This window comes from Mytilus californianus, unplaced genomic scaffold (assembly GCF_021869535.1).
Source record: "Mytilus californianus isolate M0D057914Y unplaced genomic scaffold, xbMytCali1.0.p SCAF_8, whole genome shotgun sequence".
Classification (NCBI taxonomy): domain Eukaryota; kingdom Metazoa; phylum Mollusca; class Bivalvia; order Mytilida; family Mytilidae; genus Mytilus; species Mytilus californianus.
Window position 1 is genome coordinate 110,977,361 of NW_026262734.1, and position 20,128 is coordinate 110,997,488.

A 20,128-nucleotide genomic window follows, 5' to 3' on the forward strand; every position below is an offset into this window, starting at 1 on the left:
CCTTAGTCAGGAACCTGATGTTCAGTAGTGACGTTTGTTGATGTGGTTCATAAGTGTTTCTCATTTCTCGCTTTTTATATAGATTAGACCGTTAGTTTTCTTGTTTGAATGGTTTCACATTGTCATTTGTGGGGCCTTTTATAGCTTGCTGTTAAGTGTGAACCAAGGTTTCGTGATGAAGGCCGTTTTTTGACCTATTATGGTTTATACTTTTACAAATTGTGACCTGGATGGAGAGTTGTCTCATTGGCTCTCATACCACATCTTCTAATATCTATTTATCATTGTTTGAATTATTTATATTTTTCTCAAAGTATAGAACATTTGCCTAGAAATAACTCAAATAAAACAGTTTCAGGTGTTTTGGAATGGACAGTTACTGGAAAGGTAACAGATTATGGGCAAAACGTGACATTATTTTGCAATGTTCCAAACTGCTGTCCAAAAGATGCAGGATGGGACAGATGGACTCCAATACAACAGACACTGTTTATAGATGTCAAAGCAGGACACCCTAATAAAAAGTATGATGGAAAGGTTTTTCAGGATGGATATACCTTAGTTATACAAAATCTGACAAAAGAAGATCTTAATGTTTCGTATTCCTGCTTATATGGTGTAACATTAGGACAGAAGAAATTTTTATTGGAAGAAGAAGTATTCACAGGTAAGTGCAAATACTGAATAAGTAGGAAGTCGATGTGAATAAGATGAGGATAATAAAAAAATCCAATGATCTATCAGATTACATATCTTCTTTATTCTTGCAATAGCTTTAAAACATTCAACTGTTCTACCCTTAACTTCAAGTATTCCCCATTCCAAACTGAAAGACAAAAGAAAGAATTGGTCTTGATTAGCTTCTAAAATAAGAATGGCCAACGTAGATACAAGTTTCTCTAAATCTTACACGATTTACCATTTTCCTGACCTGTTGTTTATTTTTATTTAATCAACGTGGGGTTCGTTTGATCTCATTTCTTCATTGGTCAAAATTCGATTATGACGTCAAATTTTCTTGCTGTCCTATGAATTTCCTATTGTGACGTCATGAAAAAAGGCCATCATGTCTGATGACGTCCCATAAAAATTACACATCTACTTGCAGATCACTCAAAAAACAAGTTTGAGTTTGTCTGCATATCGTTTAAAAATCGACTAGCCTCGCGTTTTAAATTTGAAAATTTAACTGTCTCGAGTAGATGAATATCGTATCACACTTGATACTATCAGATTATTACATGGCATTTTTCATATCAGATGTATTATCAGCCCAAGGTTCAATATCAGCCCAAGAGCCAAAGGCTCGAGGGCTGATATTGACCAAGGGTTGACAATACATCTGATATGAAAAATGACATGTTATGATCTTTTTTTTATATGCTTCATCAATGGAGAAAAAAAACAGTTTAATATATTGATCCTTTTCAGTGGTTCTCACGTAGAAGTTCCAAAAGTGAAAAGTTTACGGACGTCGGACGCCAAATGGAGTACATCCGATATGAAATCTTTCTAACATATGCTTCAACAGAGTGAAAAAACAACAGCTTGATATACTTTTTTATTCACGATGAAAAAAATCAACAAAACATAATGAACACTGTTTGGAAAAATTTGTAAAAACATTTGTACAGTAACTTTCTAAATTATGCTGGAAACTTTTAAAAATGCATTTATTTGAACATTTTTTTTGTGTGCATTTTACATGATATATTATCCTGTATCGTAATAATTGTTTTGTACCCTACTTTAATTGTAATGTTTTTCACTGAAAACGTACCATTGAGGTGTATTTTCCGGAATTTGCCGAGTATCGCCGGAATGCCATGCGATAACGTTACGAAAGGCATGTGATAATAATCGAAGCATGTGATAAATTTTTCATTTCAGCCCGGTAAAAACCATTTCGGAAAAATATGGAATTCACGTAAATTCAATGCTATTATCATACTGTACAAATTATATGTTATTTGCTATAAGTATATGATAAAGTAGTAGAATCTATATATCTCGGTTGAATATTAGTTTTCGAGCATTATTAACAGATACATGGTTAATCTGTATATTAATCATCCACGGTGCTCTAATCAAATAGAAGGAAGGCCAAATCAAACAAGAAATTAACACAATTGTGCTAAATGAGGGCCTAGGCAATCTATGCCTTGGCATGAAATAAAATATTTCAAAGGAATCGAACTTTTATTGACAGTTAGTTTACAAAACAAAAATATATCAATATTAATGATATTTCATTTGAACAGAAAAGTGATGCTGATGACACTATGCAGATAATATGATCGGTCAAAAACCGTCCACCAGCCGAGGCATTGACCAAGTATTAGTTAAAAAAAAACACAGAAAAAGACAAAGTTCATTATTCAATATGTCAGATAGACTTTTTGTCAAAAATAAATTACACACCGGTAGTGCTAAAATCAGTAAATTTAAGGCTTAAATAACTACAAAGAGCATCGGCTAACGGAAATTCGGAAAAGTTGTCCAATATATGGCTCAGTCTATCTATGTCAAAGTGTAGATTTAGCAATGTGTTTCGATTAATTCAGCTTTGTAAAATTAGTAACTCTAAAAGATCATTAAGATATCAAAGAAATTATATATCAACACAAACGTGCTGACTACTGGGAAAGTGATTGGTCGGGTCAAAACATCACTATATTGACAACGGCCTAGTTTTTGAAAAAATTATCTTAGATACCAGGCTTATCATACGCCCGATTCGTTGACATAAGATTTACCATTGCCATCAAATCGAATCAAAACAGATCGGAGGTGAATTTAAATAGGAAGTTGAAGAGCATAATAGACCGAAAATCCAGCTAAGCTACTGTGATGTATGCCTGGTGGTAGAACAACCTTATTGCCTTACGTAAATCAACATTTTATAATCGTGAATTTACAAAAAAAGAACATATCAAAACACTCTATTTTTGTGTATCTTTACATTCTAATATATGTGGTACCGTTAAACTCATGGTGAAAATTTGAACACATCTATAGATATAAAAGTCATAATTATGCGTTGTATTTACCATCTTTACACTGATTAAACAGTGCATCCGACGTTTTACAATTTAATGAATATCATAATTAGTATACATAAATTGTAAATGAAAAATTAGAGAACGAGAATTGTAGAATTTATAAATTACAGATAAACTTAAATTAAACATTTTTGATAGCTCGAAGCTTCTTTCTTTGTTTGTTATTTAAAAACAGCTACTCCTTTGTAGTGGGTCTTTACAAATGCATTACACCTGACCAATATATTGATGGTGGTATTAATTAGATTTTTCATATTTTCATGGAAGACCTATTGATTTTTTCCGATTATTAGGTCTTTCCACTGTTCATTAGAAAGAACTATTGATTATGTTCTTATTATTGTTTTTTTTTCTTCCGCCAAACCGTTTTCTTGTATAAAGTTGATTTGCATGATGTCGCTTAAATATTTTGAACATTATACCGAACAGTTATTGCGCCTTTAACACTCATCTTGTTTTGCCGAAGACTTTTTTTTATTGTAAGAGCTATCTCCTCAAACACTGTTTGTCTTGTTAGTGTATCTCCTCCATAACCAATAACGATAACGACAAAATTCATTTTTATATTTGTTCATTACATTCTCAGGAATTTTTGGCTGATTTGGTGAAATTTTATCAGGGTTATCTCCCTTTACCAGATAAATTAGTCGTTATGTTTTCGTAACTCATAAACAGCAAGCCGTATAAACCTAGAGTCTTTTTATTTGAGGTCCCTGGGTCCTTTCTGAGAAAATGAGGTCAAGGTCAAAGATCAAGGTCATGCTCTCAATTTGACTTTTGCTTGTTTTTGCATTCTCTCTATTACTCTTATTTGAAGTTATATACAAAAGTACTAGTGAAAATTTCTGCTTTATTGTGATGAAGATATGATATATATTGTTCCAAATAATCCAATGAGATCTAATTGAAGTTATTGCCCCTGAAAAGTTTTTTTATTTTAAGGTAAATTGATGATTACTCCAGATTGTTACATGATAAAGCAAAATTGTCGAGTGTCATATCACCTTGAAAAATGTCAACCGTAAGAGATCATAAATGAACCGGAAGTAGTCATGTTTGCATTTATTTTATGGAAAATTATCTAGAAACCATATATTTTTTAAATGGTCATACATAAACCTATCATTTGAGACTGGAAGTGATATTCTACATACCAGAAGTAGCAAATTATTTCCTTATTACAGGCGTAAGTATATACAAACTTTATATTTTTGGAATCAGTGTATATAAAACTATCAAGTAAAACCGAAAATGCCATTTTCTTAACCGGAAGTAGCCAATTATATCTCTTTTAACAGGCACACGTATATGTAAACCAACGTTTTTGAAATTAGTGTAAATACAGCTAAATTATCAGACCGGAAATGATATTTTCTAAACCGGAAGTTATCTCCAATATTTCAGATTTATGTTTATAGAAACCATATATGTATTGAATCAGAAAGAAGAAATCCTTAATTAAAAGTAAATTTGAGTAAACCGGAAGTAGCTTCTTATCATTTATGAAGAAAATTAACATGGAAAGACCTTCAATTGTAGCATTAATAACTTAATATAATGAAATATGAAACGAAATATTATATCAGTTCCTTTTGAGTTTTTCTTGTTTTGGACAAAACATTCAACTCAAGCACGCATGATCTTTTGCGATAAGATTTTTGCCCATTTATATAATATTTTCCGATATACTGTTACTGGGGTAAGAGATGCAAAGTATTGCGTCTTAAAGATTCAACTTCGTCTTTCTGTCGAATTGTAGAAACTTTTTTCTATAGGACGTTTGGATTATATAATGATTTCAGTATTAACAAGTTTATCATGACTTCAGAACCACCGATGAGTCTTATGTAGACGAAACGCTCGGATGTACTAATTTGTTAGCGAGTTATATTTGATGAGCTTTTATAACACATGGGATTTAACAGTTGGTGCACTTTTGTGCTAATATGAAATATAATTAATATGTTCCTTTCTGGTTATTCACTGTTCCTAAAGTGTTTAAATATTCAAACGTAAGGTTTTCTACTTTAGATTACCTTAGCCCTATCTGGCACAACTCTTCGGAATGTCGGTTTTTAATGCTCTTTAATTTGACTTGCCTTTGCAATTGTTTTGATTTGCATGCTACTGATGAGTATTTTGTAGACGAAACGCGTGTCTATAATTTTAAACTATAAACCTTCTATTTTTGGTAAGTTCCTCCAACCACATTGATATTTCATTTTCAGTTTATTTAATGTTAAAGAAATATTAAAACTGGAAATTTTCTACCCTCCGGTATAAACTACTTTGGCTTAGCTGAATTCAATACATTCTTAACCGATTTGTTTGGTATTTCATTCTGTTCAAAATCAAAATATTTCATTTGGCTTTCCAAATGTTTCACATAGAGCACCACTGGTGAGTCTTATGTAGACAAAACGCAAGTCTGGTGTTTCACTTCCTAAGCCTGATATATTTGAAGAGTTTTAATCTAGGGTTCATAACACCCTAAAATATGAACTACATTAAACATGTCAAAATCCAAATTTACCAAAGTTTCCATTCTCACCTTCTCTTATAAAAAGTTGTTGCATATCTTTTGTTTCATTTCAGCTGGTTATAAGCCAGTTATTGGTCAGCAAAAGTATATCTCAATATCAAAATGCTCGTGTTGCTTTAATTCTGTGTATATTTGAAATAAACAATTACACATAAAGTTTCCAGGCAATTACGTTCATTCCTGAACATAACATATTGATATTGGATGGAAGGTTTTGTTTTAATAATCTAGTGTTTTAGGCTAAGAACAAAATGATGCTCTTCGCACTGGCAAATATGTTTCTTGTTTCTCGAAGTAACTGTGTTCGTTTGCAGAAATGTCCATCATGCAACTTAGTTAATATCTACTGAATACAGTGTGATCACTGGGTGAAATGTACATCCACTGTGTGTTCGAATTATCCGACTCCACCTTCGTTCCCTAGTACAACCTCTATGGGGATCTCAGCGTGTTTCCATTTACTTAAACAATATATCTAACTAGTGTTATTTTGATGAAAGGAAAAGCTCATTATATTATAATTTATTTATTTGCAGACAAAAGTGATACCAAACCAACTGGTAACAGTAGATTCTCTGAGATTCAAATGTAAGTAAGAGTTATATGATAATATATTTTGTAATATTTCTTCGACATACTATTTATAAACCTTTACCAAAAATATGTGTCCGAAATTCGTTTGAGTCTTTTATCAAAAGAAAAATAATCATTAGTCATTTGTCCAATTTTATATTTGCCTCACAACATTCTTTGGCTGTTTACAACATTCGTTCGATGTGCAGGATAGGATAGACTGTTTTATTATATATTTAGTAGTAAACACAGAGAAATTGTATGTGTAATACAATCATTGGCAAGCGTGCTGTATCAGCCACCCGTGATGATATCGATATCAGCACGGTTGCAAAGGCTTTATCACACCTTTAATCTGTATGACGTCACGTCATCCATTACAGTCACTGTTGCAAAGGCTGTGTGTGTTCCATTTTAATGTTGTGTTTTTGTTGTGTCGTTGCTCTCCTCTTATATTTGATGCGTTTCCCTCAGTTTTAGTTTGTAACCCGGATTTGTTTTTATCGATTTATGAGTTTCGAACAGCGGTATACTACTGTTGCCTTTATTTATCAAACCCATAATCTGTATGACGTCATGTCAAACCTTTAATCTGTATGACGTCATTTCAAACCTCCTTACCTGTATGACGTCATGTCACATAAAAAAACATCTACGTGAGGTATATGTATATAATAAAGTGTATATAATATGGCTTTTTCAATATCACACACCGTATCAACCCTCAACCAATATAATCCCTCGAGCAGAGCTCTTGGGATTATATTGGTGTCTCGGGTTGATACGGATGTGATATTGAAAAAGCCATATGATATTCTCTATATATGTTCTAAAAACTATTTTGGTTTTTGTCCTACATATCTTTATTTTGGGCTTCGAACTTTTTATAGAAAAGCTGAAAGAGAAATACTGGCACGGCCATAGCAAAAAAAAAATAAAAAGTCGGAATGTGAATATATATATATTTATACTCTTTTTGGTAAATTGTAAGCAACAAAAACAAATGAACTATGTCAATTGGGTCTGCTTTGAAACGATAACTTGAATTTTTACTAGATGACATTATTGTTCGCTATGAAGATTCCGAATATTGTCAAGTTATCTGAATTCCAATGGGGACTTACTGTGCACCACTTATTGCAGATAAGTGTGTTGATATGAGTTAAAATTTATGACCTAAATCTGAAAAGACCCATCGAAACAATATCTGATATTAAAATTCAATAGCACGTTCAGTTATTTACAAATTATGACGACACACGCGACCCAGGATGAGTCGATCCTCGGATGAGTCAAATAAGTTTGTCCGGTCCCTTCGACTTCGACACAACAAGGTTCGACTGCAGAAATAAAATCAATAGTATACACAAATATTTACAAAGGTAAACACTATAAATTATGAAATCCCTCGCGGAACGAAATAATTTCTGAACGGTCTCTGATGAGGTCGTCTACTTTACATTAAATTATCTTGAATTTATCATAATTGTCTTAATCCTTTTATTTATAGTAATTAATGAGTTTTAATTCTCTCGATTCATTTAATCTCGGCTTGTGTCAATTAAATTCGTTTCGTTTTAATCTCTTGTGAAATATGTTCAACACACTAACGCCCCGCTTGAATTATCAACAAAGGTGTTAATTACCGGCCCCCATAAACAGGTCATTTTAACTGTTATACAAACAAGTATGTTTACTCTACTTTTGAATCAATAAGGTTACATTAAAAAAACATCCGATTTGAATTTTTATCGTTAGGGGTGCATCTTTCGAAAATTCTTACTTTCGAACTTCGAGAAATCGGGATCAATTTACATTGATTTTATATCGACGGGACTATAAAGTATACTCCACTTAACCGAGTATTCGAATTAACTGAGTTCGACTCATCAGAGGTAATTATGCATTGATCAAACGGGAATTTTACAGGGACCGAGAAATTACTTCAACTCATCCGAGTTTTCGACACAACGAGGTTCGACTGTAATTGTAGGACAATATCTAATTCACATATATTAATGAGAAACCAACAGATCATCATGAAAATTTTAGAGCAAATTGCCATCAATGTACTTCTAAAATATTTGACTCACATGACGGTATAAATGTTTTAAATCCTTGCACACTCTAATTTTGTAAAATTAGTATACACAATAAGTTTATAGAAATAAAATTATCAGCTGTAAAAACAAATGGCAATTAGTCTGATTAATATGTGTGTAAAACAGCCTAGGGACCATGCTATTTCATGCATTTTATCCAATTAGCAGATTAATACAAATTTATCAAGCCATGCCATTATACTTCAATTATTTTCAATATAATGACAAGCATATTTCTTCTTAAATTTTTAAAGAAAAAAATAAATTTGAAATTTATATGAAACTTTTTAATTAAATTTCAAAGAAATCCTTCTTCTTAAAAATGAAAAGAAAATAAGTTGACAACCTAAGTTGGCTACCTTAATTAAAGGAAATTCAATAGTATTTGACCAAATGCCAAAAAAAAAAAATAATAATAAAGGAATGCTATAGTGATGTTTGTTGCCATTGACATATAGTTTGGCAATAGTTAATATTGAAAAGTTAAGAAATTTAATGACAATAGATGACAAAAAATACCAGATATCAAGTACATGAAAACACTTTACATCCAAATTGTTACATAAGCTTACATGAATATTTTACACATGCTTAATTTGAGACGAGTTATATATATATCTATCATATATGTAGTACTAAATACAGAAATTTTGTATATCTAATAAAGGTTCTGAACTCCAGTCTTTATCATCTATCATGTATCGCATACCCCGTATCGCATAGCTAAACCCGTATCGCATACCGCGTATCGCACCTTTTTTGGAACATCTCGAGATTGTTTCCGGAACTACTCAGTTGTTATCCGCTTGAAATTTATGCAATTACTTATTCATTACCGCATCTCTTTCAAATTAAAGACCACAAATCATATAAATTAATCTTTTTCTGAGGCTTCGCTAGGTCTACAGTGTTACTTCATCAAAGCGTGACGTCATATATCGAATGACGTCAAATTTGGACATATGACGTCAAGTTGTCGAATTTCCTGGCATGATACGAAATGTAACCACAATAAATAGGCACCAGCAAGAGTGCTTAGCAGCAGTCTGCTAGTGGATGGCCATCTAGATTTGTTTGGGGGCTAGGAGGAGGGGGAGCTAGCAAATTTGATGAGGTCAGAATATTTATTTCAAACATACACATGATACAGGTGGCCAGATTATTTATGTTCACTCCGCCTGGGCCAGAATATTTATTTTCTCATCATCCCCAAATCTGCCCCTCTTCGCCAACCCTCAGCAATTTCTTTTTTTTTTTTTGAGATTTCATATACGAAATTATATTTATTTAGGCGATAAGGAGGGGGTGACGTTCACTGCATATCCCTCAAAACAACAACTGATAATACTTCTTTCCGGATTTGTAAATGATAAAAAATGTGTTTGGGATCAGAATATTTATTTTTCATGTACATGTATAAGACAAGATTATCTTTTTTCATCTAAACTTGATGAGTTCCAGAATATTTATTTCTAAAATTTGCCAGGCCCCTACATTGTTCCCTTACATATCCTGAATCTGATTTTGTTAAAATATATGATAAACAGATCAATACATGGAAAAATTCGTATCGCATGCTGTATCACCACTCGACCAATATCAGCCCTCGGTACTGATATTGGTTTCTCGTGGTGATACAGCATGCGATAAAGATTTTACCATGTATTATTCTATATATACTGTACATTACATATTGGTTATAACAATTAGGATAAAATGTAATGTGTAATTTGATTAATTACTTTGGTAAAGTGATTGTAATTTAATTAATTACATTGTCAAAACTGTGTAATGGTAATTAGTGTCATTGATAATTTTTGTAATGTAATGCGTAATTCAATTCATTACATTCCAATGTAAATGACCCTAAGTCTGATGTATTGACTCTCAATAATGATGACTTCAATATGTACACTAAAGAGACTGACTTTCAATAAAGCTAATACCAACAATGAACACTGTCATTTCCTGGATTTTGATATCTATTTCTTTAACGGGAAGCTTACTGGTATCTATGATGAGTTTATTTACTACCAAAATTTACGATAAAAGAGATGCTTTTTCATTTCCTATTGTAAATCATTCATTTTTAGAAGGTAACGTTCCCTTGTCACCATCTTATGGTATTGATATATCTCAACTGGTTCGATTCGCTCGTTTATGTATCAAAGTCTTTGATTTAAACGAACGAATCTCTGTATTACTGACAAATTATTACACCAGGGTTTTCGATATCACAAATTTCATCGGAGTTCGGTATTTTTGTGATTTTACAAACTTGTCAATATATTTACTAAATTTTATCATCAGTACAAGGACATAACTCGTAAATATGAATCAACATGCAGACATCGTATACGTAAAGGTATTTGACGTTCAATCTTTTATGGTAATATTCCATACAAAGTAAGAACATATCGTCATTCACCTCAAAAGCTAACCAAACTTTAAAATAGACTTATTGAGAAGGAATATAGTTACGATACTGTTATCAGTCATTAAAAATGGCATTTTTTAAAAATTAATACTGATTGACCTATAGAGTCTTTGCATTGGAAATAAACCCATTTACTCTAAAATAATAGTTGTTAGTATGATGTGGGTTATGTTCGTTTATAATGGTATGATACAAGACCCCTAACGGAAGGATTTGTGATTGATTTTAGATATGATGGAGACATAATCTTTCAATCAGTTAAATTGAGTCCACTGTTAATGTATGCATCATTGTCATTCTGCTTAGTTTTTTCTGTTACCTGCTCTAACATCGGACTTCTTTTTTACTGAGTTTAACTGTGCATATTGATGTGTGTTTTGTGTATTTTACATTGGCTAGAGGTAAAGGGGAGGGTTGAGATCTCACAAAACATGTTTAACCCCACCGGATTCATGCGCCTGTCCTACGTCAGGAGCCTCTGGCCATTGTTAGTCTTGTATAATACTTTATTTTTGATTCATATGTTTCGGAATTTAGTATCATGTCCATATTTGCTGAACTAGTACACGTTTTTTTAAGGAGCAAGCTGAAGTCCACCTCCGGTGCGGGATTTTCCCGCTGTGTTGTAAACCCATTGGTGGCCTCGGGCTGTTTTCTATACTTTGGATAGATTGTTGTAATTTTGACACATTCCCCGTTTCCATTCTCAATCATATCACTATGATCTTATTTGTATTAATTTCTTGAATAAGGGTTTATTTCATTCCCGCCGAAATATATGCCAAGGTGAAATATATTTTTGTCATTGTTAAAACATATCTACCAGTGATTTCTGTGAATAAAAGGTTTCCTCGTAACGTTAATTTGTTTTACATTAGTCATTTCGGGGTTTTTTATAGCTTGCAATGAGTTGTGTTTTTTTTTTCTCATTGTTGAAGACAGTCCGATTACTCATAGTTGCTAACATCCTCGTCAGTTGGTCTGGTGTATAATATTTTTATAATACTACCTTAACTAATGAACTTTCATCGATAATCCGATATCCCACCGAAAACATTATCTGGTTTTCCGTAAAACATTCTTTCTAAATCAAAACCAAATTCATATAAAAAAATCTTCTAAAATAATTTGTCAATGCTCCATCAATACCGTTTGCAAAGTAACATTAATAAATTTAGGAGTAGAATAAATTTATTACATAGACAGTAATAGTATTGATAGACTGACTTATATCAAACAATAATAAACAAGAGATTATTATTTGTTAAAACTGAGATTTTACTTACACATCACCGTACAATTTTTGTAGAATATTTTATTGTATATTTAATAAATACGATAGAATGTGCTTGTTAATACATTAGTTTTTCGTTTTAAAACAAATAATAAAGTGTCGATACCCTTTTAACATTTAATTACAAAAGGAAGAACACATTATCCTGAATCCTTCATATTTTTATACAAAAAACGTTAAGTTGTGTTTGCTGTTTTTGTAATATAAAGGATGCGAATAACAAATGAGCCGGATGTTTCAGCGAGATTGTGTTTTATAAAAAGTGGATCATAATGACAAGGTGATAGCTCACCTAGAGTACATCACTGTTCATGTACATGTAGAGTTATACAAAGTGTTATATGTATGCGTAATTCATTCGTTGTGATAGTTTTTTTGTTGCTGCAAAGTGCATGCATAATGATTTCTTAATTTACACAAGAAATAATGCTCAAGCAGGTCTTCAAAAAGGTCTAGTTTTTGTCGATTTTATTTGCAAAGAATTCTCTAATTTTCTTCGCTGTAGACTTGTATTTAGTAACTTTGACTTGTCCGTCATCTCTTTTCTTAGACAGTATACTTTGTATACCGTTTTCGTGTTCTCGATTGTATGCTAGCAATGTTTGGTCAAGATCTAAACCACGGTACGCATTTTTTTTTTCAATTCTACAGACGAGACAATTTGGTCTTGAAGTAGTTTCAAGAGTTGTATCAAACTGACAGCTTGGAGTTTTTTCAAAGTTTCATGCAAGACTTAGTGTAAACGGAATATATAATAAAATCTTGAGGTAACGCATGTCCTAACAAAATTAATATCCTAGAAGGGATACCGTTTAACCAGCATATGAATTTTTGTAGAGCTATTTGCTGTAGACATGAATCTACTGTGTGACCGCTGTAAAATAGAAAGTTGTGAGCAATGGTTAAGCCGGTGACTTTTGATGCGTTTTTATCTGTAGCTGTGGTTGGATGAATTTTTTTCTTTTAAATTCAGTTGCACCAGAGTTCTTTACAATAATAATGACAGTTAAGAATATGGGGAACGATTGTGGAAATGTTTTCGGCTATTGATTTCCGGTCATTTTATTTGACACAGGACAGCAAACATGTAAAAATTGTGTAGGGGAGCAATATCATGAATAATATCAGCAAATAAGTATTTATCTTTTTTCTTCATTTTTTTATAATAAACTTCCAAGTTGTACTCTAATATGACCCATATCACTTCATTTTTTTTACTTCATGGTCTATTTTGCTGCGTATTCTTGCTATGCATGGTTGTCGTATCATCATCCATGATTACGTTTGTTACCTGACAGCCTTTCTCTTCAATATTCTATACTAAACTAACCCCTACATCAAGTAACATGCATGGCTTTGGAGGTACCGTTGTTATTCTTTTCTCGTGCCTAGCGAGTAGGAGCAGTCTGTTCACCTTAATTCCATTGGATCCAATTCTTGAAACACTGAAAAAAACCACTTCTTCGATTTCAAAACAAAACTAGGTATTGACTCATTCGTGAATTGTGTGCTTTTAAAAAAAATATATTACAATTAAATATACAAAAAATACCTTAATTGCTTTTAACTAGCTTTCAGTAACTGCGAGGACTCTCATATTGTACGTTCGTGTTAATTTGACCTGTTGACGCAATTGGTAATGCAATTCTGTAATTTAATGTTTAGTTATATTGCGATATATTTTGTCTCGCTTTTTTTAATATTTACCAACTATGACGATGCTTTTTTGCTTCTGTACTCATACTATGCACAACAAATTTATTAATTTTGTCCAACAGGTTTAATTCCATTCTTCTTACGACAAAATAATGATGTTTTAATTTACCTGTGTACGTTTCTTTTTATTTAACGCCAGTTTGCCTCAGGTAAGAGTTGTCTTATTGACATTTTTGTACATATTTTTTGTATTACTGCCTGAAAATCTATGTTATATAGGCTATAGAATTGAGAATGGAAATTGGGAATATGTCAAAGAGACAACAACCCGACCAAAGAGCAGACAACAGCCGAAGGCCACCAATGGGTCTTCAATGCAGCGAGAAAATACGTTTTAATATTGTATTTATCTTGTGTCATATATCAAACTTATTCGTTCAGTGTACTTAGAGTTAAGCCATTTAAATTGATATTTCATAGTGTGTCGTTTTATGTTTTAATGTTACACTACTGTCTCTGATTAGGGTGAAGGTTGGCGCCGTTTAAAACGTTTAAACCCGCTGCATTTTAATGACTTGTCAGGAACCTGATGTTTAGTAGATGTCGTTTTTTGATGGTTCATGTTGTGGTTCATAGGTGTTTCTCGTTTCTTTTTTTTATGTAGATTAGACCGTTTTATTTGAATTGTTTTACACTTGTCTTTTTTGGCCCCTTTAAAACTTGCATTTCGTTGTGAGCTATAACTCCGTGTTGAAGTCCGTACTTTGACCTATGACTGTAAACTTTTGATACATTTGGACTTTGATGGAAAGTTGTCTCATTGACACTCATACCACCCCTTCTTATTCATATTAACCCCTCCACATTATATATGTGCTTTTCCCAAGTCAGGAGACTGTAGTTGAGTGATTGTCCTAGGTTCATGTCATTAATTTTTGTTTCAGTAAATTGTTTTGTTAAAGGCTGATATTTTTTTCCTATTGAATTTTGTCAATTTTTTCATGTCGGTGTAGTTTAAACCGACTATACGGTAATGTTTTTTTCATAGTTTAAGATCTTATGACTGCTTATAATTGCTTAGAATCAACAATTCATTTGATTTTTGGTGGATAGCTGTCACATTGGCAATCATACCAGATCTTCTTATTTTTTATATAAAAAAGTGACCCTCTCCCCAAAAAAGAGAAAAAGATATAACAAAAAATTTGAGAAAGGCACGATTCGGAGATAATTGAAATATAATTTTTAATCTACACACACATGAAAATGTGTTGTTCTTACGGCTAAATGCCGCGTGCTTAACGTGGAAGCAGCAAATACCAATAATTTGACCAGGTCGGAGTTTGAGTCTTCCACACTCAAGTCGAGCATGCTACCTTGAAAACACATAAAAGGTTGATTAAACGTTGAGACTGTGTAGGGGATGTCCAAGAATATTGAATATAATTGTTTGTTCTTCATTATGTAAAAGCGAGCATACCATATTTTATTATTGTGTTTCAGTAGCCTTTACTTCGCCTTAGTCGTTCAGGTTTGTATCAAATTCGCTATTAAACGTACTTTATAAAACAAACTTATGGTGTAAATCTGTCTGAAAAGATAGAGAATTTATTTTTATATTATGGTTATTTGCTCCATAAATGTATATCATGTATCAGAAGTACAAGAAGAAGCTAGAAAAGAGGCAAACAAAACAAGGATTAAAAAATGTGCATTAACCAGAGATATATATAGCTGCGTTATGTTGTATATTTAATACCGATATGCTTAGATTTAAATCCTTTGAATGGACTTGTTTTGTTCATTTCATATGCGTCTTGACTAACAAATGGTCGAGATTTAAACAGTGATCCAGGATACCATATGTTACAGTTTCCATACCTGACGTTCTAGCGTTCTTCTGTGTTATTTAAAACAAACTTTTGACTTATAAATCGTGCAAAAGCTTGTGATACCGGGCCTTGTCAACATAAAAGATTGTTCAATAAAAAAAGGGACAGGGAACCTTATTTTTTGTGATGTCAGTAGTATTTATTGTGGGTCACTAGTGTTTGATGTTGACGTCAGTATACTTTCAACGATATTGTTCAATTTCTATTTTTATTGATCTTTTTGGTGTTCAAACTACAGTGCATACATTGATTGTTTCAAGACATAAGTGAATACAATTAATGGCATTGTTATAATTGTTATTATGCGACTAAATAATAGTAAACATTTACAACATACTTTGTGAATACAAAGTACATGATACATCTTTAAACTACTCTTGAGTTCATTACATACACACATGATACATTCGTATTCAAAATGCTTTGCCTGTGGAATAAAATAATTTAAAACAAAGTTATCAGAATTTAAAACACTAAACTTGACACTGTGTTTATTCAAAATATTCTTACTCCAAAAAAATAATACCACAAATTAAGAGAATTCTTTGCCAAATTGTTGTATTTCTGTACATTCAAAAAAATATGCTTAATAGTTTCTATCTCTCTACAAAAGGTTTATATTTTTCAAGAGCATAATTATGAGAGACTATTCTGTGTATCATTTCATATTGAAAAGCTTGAAGTTTGCTTTCTATAGTACATTTAAAAGGCAGTGAATCAAAAATTTCCACAATTCCTCGTATGTACCAAGATCGGTAACAAATACTCGTTCTGTCAACTTTGAAAAAATATGGAACCAAATAAATTCTTTTCTCACATGAAATGCATGTAACGGATTGAAAATCCCCTTGAAACGTTTCCAAGCAGATAACACTTCTTCATAATAAAGAGGTGCCTTTTAATTTAGAAACTCAAATGCACATCTGCTCATAAATAAATCCTGTAAATCAAAAAGAGAGAAGAATGCTTTGGAAACATGTTTCCATTTGGAGTCATGTTCTAACAGACATCTTTTACTCACATAATACGAAAAAGCAGCAAAAAAAAACACAAAAATACCGAACACCGAGGACTATTCAAAACGGAAAGTCCCTAATCAAATGTCAAAATCAAAAGCTTAAACACATCAAACGAATGGATAACAATTGTCATATTCCTGACTTGGGAAAGGCATTTTCTTACGTAGAAATTTGTGGATAAAACCTGGTTTTATAGCTTACTTAACCGCTCACTTGTACGACAGTCGCATAAAATTTCATTATATTGACAACGATGTGTGAACAAAACAAACAGACATAAATGTCAAAAAATTGGGATACAGCAGTCAACATTGTGTTATGATCTTAATCACTATAAAAACAAATAAATATAAAGGATAACAGCAGTAATTCCAAATTTGGGGTTTTCTGTTCCCTCTCGCAAGCAGACTTTTGAATAACATCGCATTTAATTTTCGGAGTACAACCATTCCATAAAAAATGTTAATATCACGTTGAATTTTGATTCCATAAGATTTTGGTACATGAGTAGATGAAATGACATAAATAAGCTTTGATATTGAAAGTGATTTAAGAATTATAATTGTGCCGATCAAGTTAAGGTTTCTGATCTTCCACATTTAAATTATTGATTCCAGTTTGTCTATCCATGTATCTACATTAGTATTTACAATTTCTTCAAAAGCATTAAATTTTAAACCTAATGTTTTAAAACCATCTGTCCATTGAATGGGAAGGGAACCTTCTTTGTTACATGTATTTCTTCCAAACCATGTTGGTTCGGTTAAAGAAAAATTAACTTTTAACCCCGAACACTTCACAAAATTGTTTATTCCAATACCATTTGCCATTCTGAAATTCTGATCAGTCCAAGGACCACAATCAAGTTAACTTGAAAAACGGACTTGGTCCTATGACTGTTTTTATGACTGCCGAAAAAATAACTTTATACAGGCCTGTTACTTTTTTAAGTCTACTTCGAAACCAGTTCTGCCATAAGTTATCTTTGATTTTGACAAATCCGATGGAACCAGATCTCAGGAAAACTGTTGGCTGGTCTGCTTAAAACTAAGTCAACTTATTACAATGATTACATGTAACCAGGGCCGCCCTACATCGATTTATATAAATTATTTTGAAATGTCATTGTTTCTTGATTTAAACAATACATATTAACATGATTAAGTACATTTGTATTTGTAAATAAAGTATACTTAAAACTTTGCTTGTCGTACAAATTTCTCCGTGACCTTTTTTGAATAATCGATAACGATAATGGTAACACTGCTAACGTGCATTGAATATATATCTCAATAAATATCAAATTCTTAAAAGTCCCTTTTTTAAGTCGTAAAAACATAAAAAACGACAAAATCGCATAGATCCTACATTATATACAATAATCATGATAAATGAAAGCAATATTGGTATACAGTTACCTATACTTATTGTCGGCTACAATTCAGAGTGCCCACACTTCTACTGTTTCTTTTTCTGTATCATTTAAGAGTGCCAGCACGTCCTCTTTTTATAAAAATAATTGAATCGTTACAAATAAACAGAAGTATGTATATCTCAGGCTGGCTCATATAACAAAATTATTTGACCGCATCAACCAAAGCTGATCATATGTGCACTTTATTATAAAAATATATTTAGCCGCATAATAAATCAGTAAACATTTTAAATTAGGACGGATTTTACAGTACTAATCAGAGCATTATTGGAACGCAATGACTAAAAAAGAATTTCTACTTCAATTTAGAGTGCCAGCATGTCATCTTTTTATTCAAATAATTGAATCGTCACCAAAAATCTGAAGCTTTCATATTTCAAGCTGACTCTTCTAACACAAGTTTGACCGCATCAATTAAAACTGACCATATTTGCACTTTATTATGAAAATATATATAGCCGCATAATAAATTAGTAACTTTTTTTAACTCCGGATGGATTGCTTAATACAAATAACAGCAATATTGGAACTCAATGACTTCATTTTTTTTTCTGCATCAATTTCCAATTAAAAAGAAACTGTCATGGCTTTCTTTGATGTTGGTTGCATGTATATATTTCGATCAACAAGTGTGAACTTTTATAGTAGGGATGTCAAAAGATCTAAAATTTAATACTCGAGTACTCGGATAAATCTTAAACGTCTAGCGAAAATTTTGATTTTTGTTGCAATGCGGTATTTGTGTTATTATTTTTAATAAACCAAACTATAATATAATGACATCGCTCAAAACATCTTAACGAAAGGCATACATATTATTGCAGTACTCAAACTATATAACTTCAAAACCTAACTTAATCCTTGGTTATGTGTATCGCTAGTCCTTTTTTTGTGTCAATTGAATAACGAATAACTGACGACCGTTTCTAAAACTTCCTATCATAATAGCAATTAGTGTGTGTTCATCATGTTCATTAACCAAATTTGAAACATGCCAATTATAAAGTCCGACTTGATTGACAATCTGTATCATCTGTTCCTGTGCAGTTAGTACTTTTTATATTAGGACTTCTGCCATAATTTGTCAACAAAATATTGAACCATAAGCTACTTGTATGAAACGATATTAAATTACAAATTAAACAATAATTAAGGTTCACAAAACATTTATTACATTTAATGTTCAACTCAAACCAATCACGTTTCTAAAGAAGTCTTGATAAAAAAAAACAAAGGTACGTTTACGGCTTTTCAGTTATTAGTCCATGAAAGTGGTAATCCATTTACAAACACAGTTACACATGTCTCTAATCAGTTGCGTAAGGTTCATCGAAGGGCACTTTGATTTTGTTCTTGTTCACAAATATGATCTGATCCAAAACTTCAGATGAATGTATGTTTCTAAGTTTTGTTTCAACCAGTCCTACACATGAATAATCCTCTCCAACGGAACGGACGTGGCTGGTACTGCTAAAAGACGTTTTGCGATTATGGATAATCCTGAGACTACCATAACACATAGTAGTCTCAGGATAAACGTATTTACGTTGTTAATAGATATTAATTAAAATTATTACGAAGGTAATATTTCAAACAGAACTAAGATAAGGGGAAATGTGAGGAGAAATATCTTAATATTTATAAAAGGCAAAACAAGCATCCGAGTACTAAATTGTACTCGAGTACTCGGCCTTCCGATCGAATACTCGAGTACTCTTGTACTCGTTGCCATCCCTATTTTAAAGCAATAATATAATGTATATAAGAAAATAAAATGAAATAAAATCGAACAATACGATTATTGTTTACATAATAAAAGCTCAGTACTAATAAGACGGCAATCTGACATAACGAGACCTATCTCCAGTTCTTGTCCGGGCAAACTTGTTCCCAGGACCTGTCAATAGTAGATTTGTCCACAGGTCTGGTCTGGAACAATCTGCAGCAGTCCTATAATAGCAGACATAGGTCTGGTCTACCACCGATAAAGTTAACTTGCTAGCCTGCTTACAATGTCTTCATTTAACTTGGAAAGCAGTCATAAAGTCTGCTTAAAGTTAAATATTTGTACAGGTTAGGACTACACCCATCTTAATTCATTTGGTGAAAAAAGCAC

General features: G+C 32.1%; 1 long non-coding RNA gene across 1 annotated transcript in view; it reads left to right on the plus strand.

Annotated features, from left to right (window-relative positions):
* The first annotated feature begins 356 nt into the window (after positions 1-356).
* LOC127712611 (uncharacterized) overlaps positions 357-20,128 on the plus strand; it is a 29,554-nt gene continuing 9,782 nt past the window's right edge. The window contains exons 1-2 of the long non-coding RNA XR_007987206.1: positions 357-667; positions 6,141-6,192. This is a non-coding gene — a long non-coding RNA (uncharacterized LOC127712611). The remainder of the gene's footprint in view (positions 668-6,140; positions 6,193-20,128) is intronic.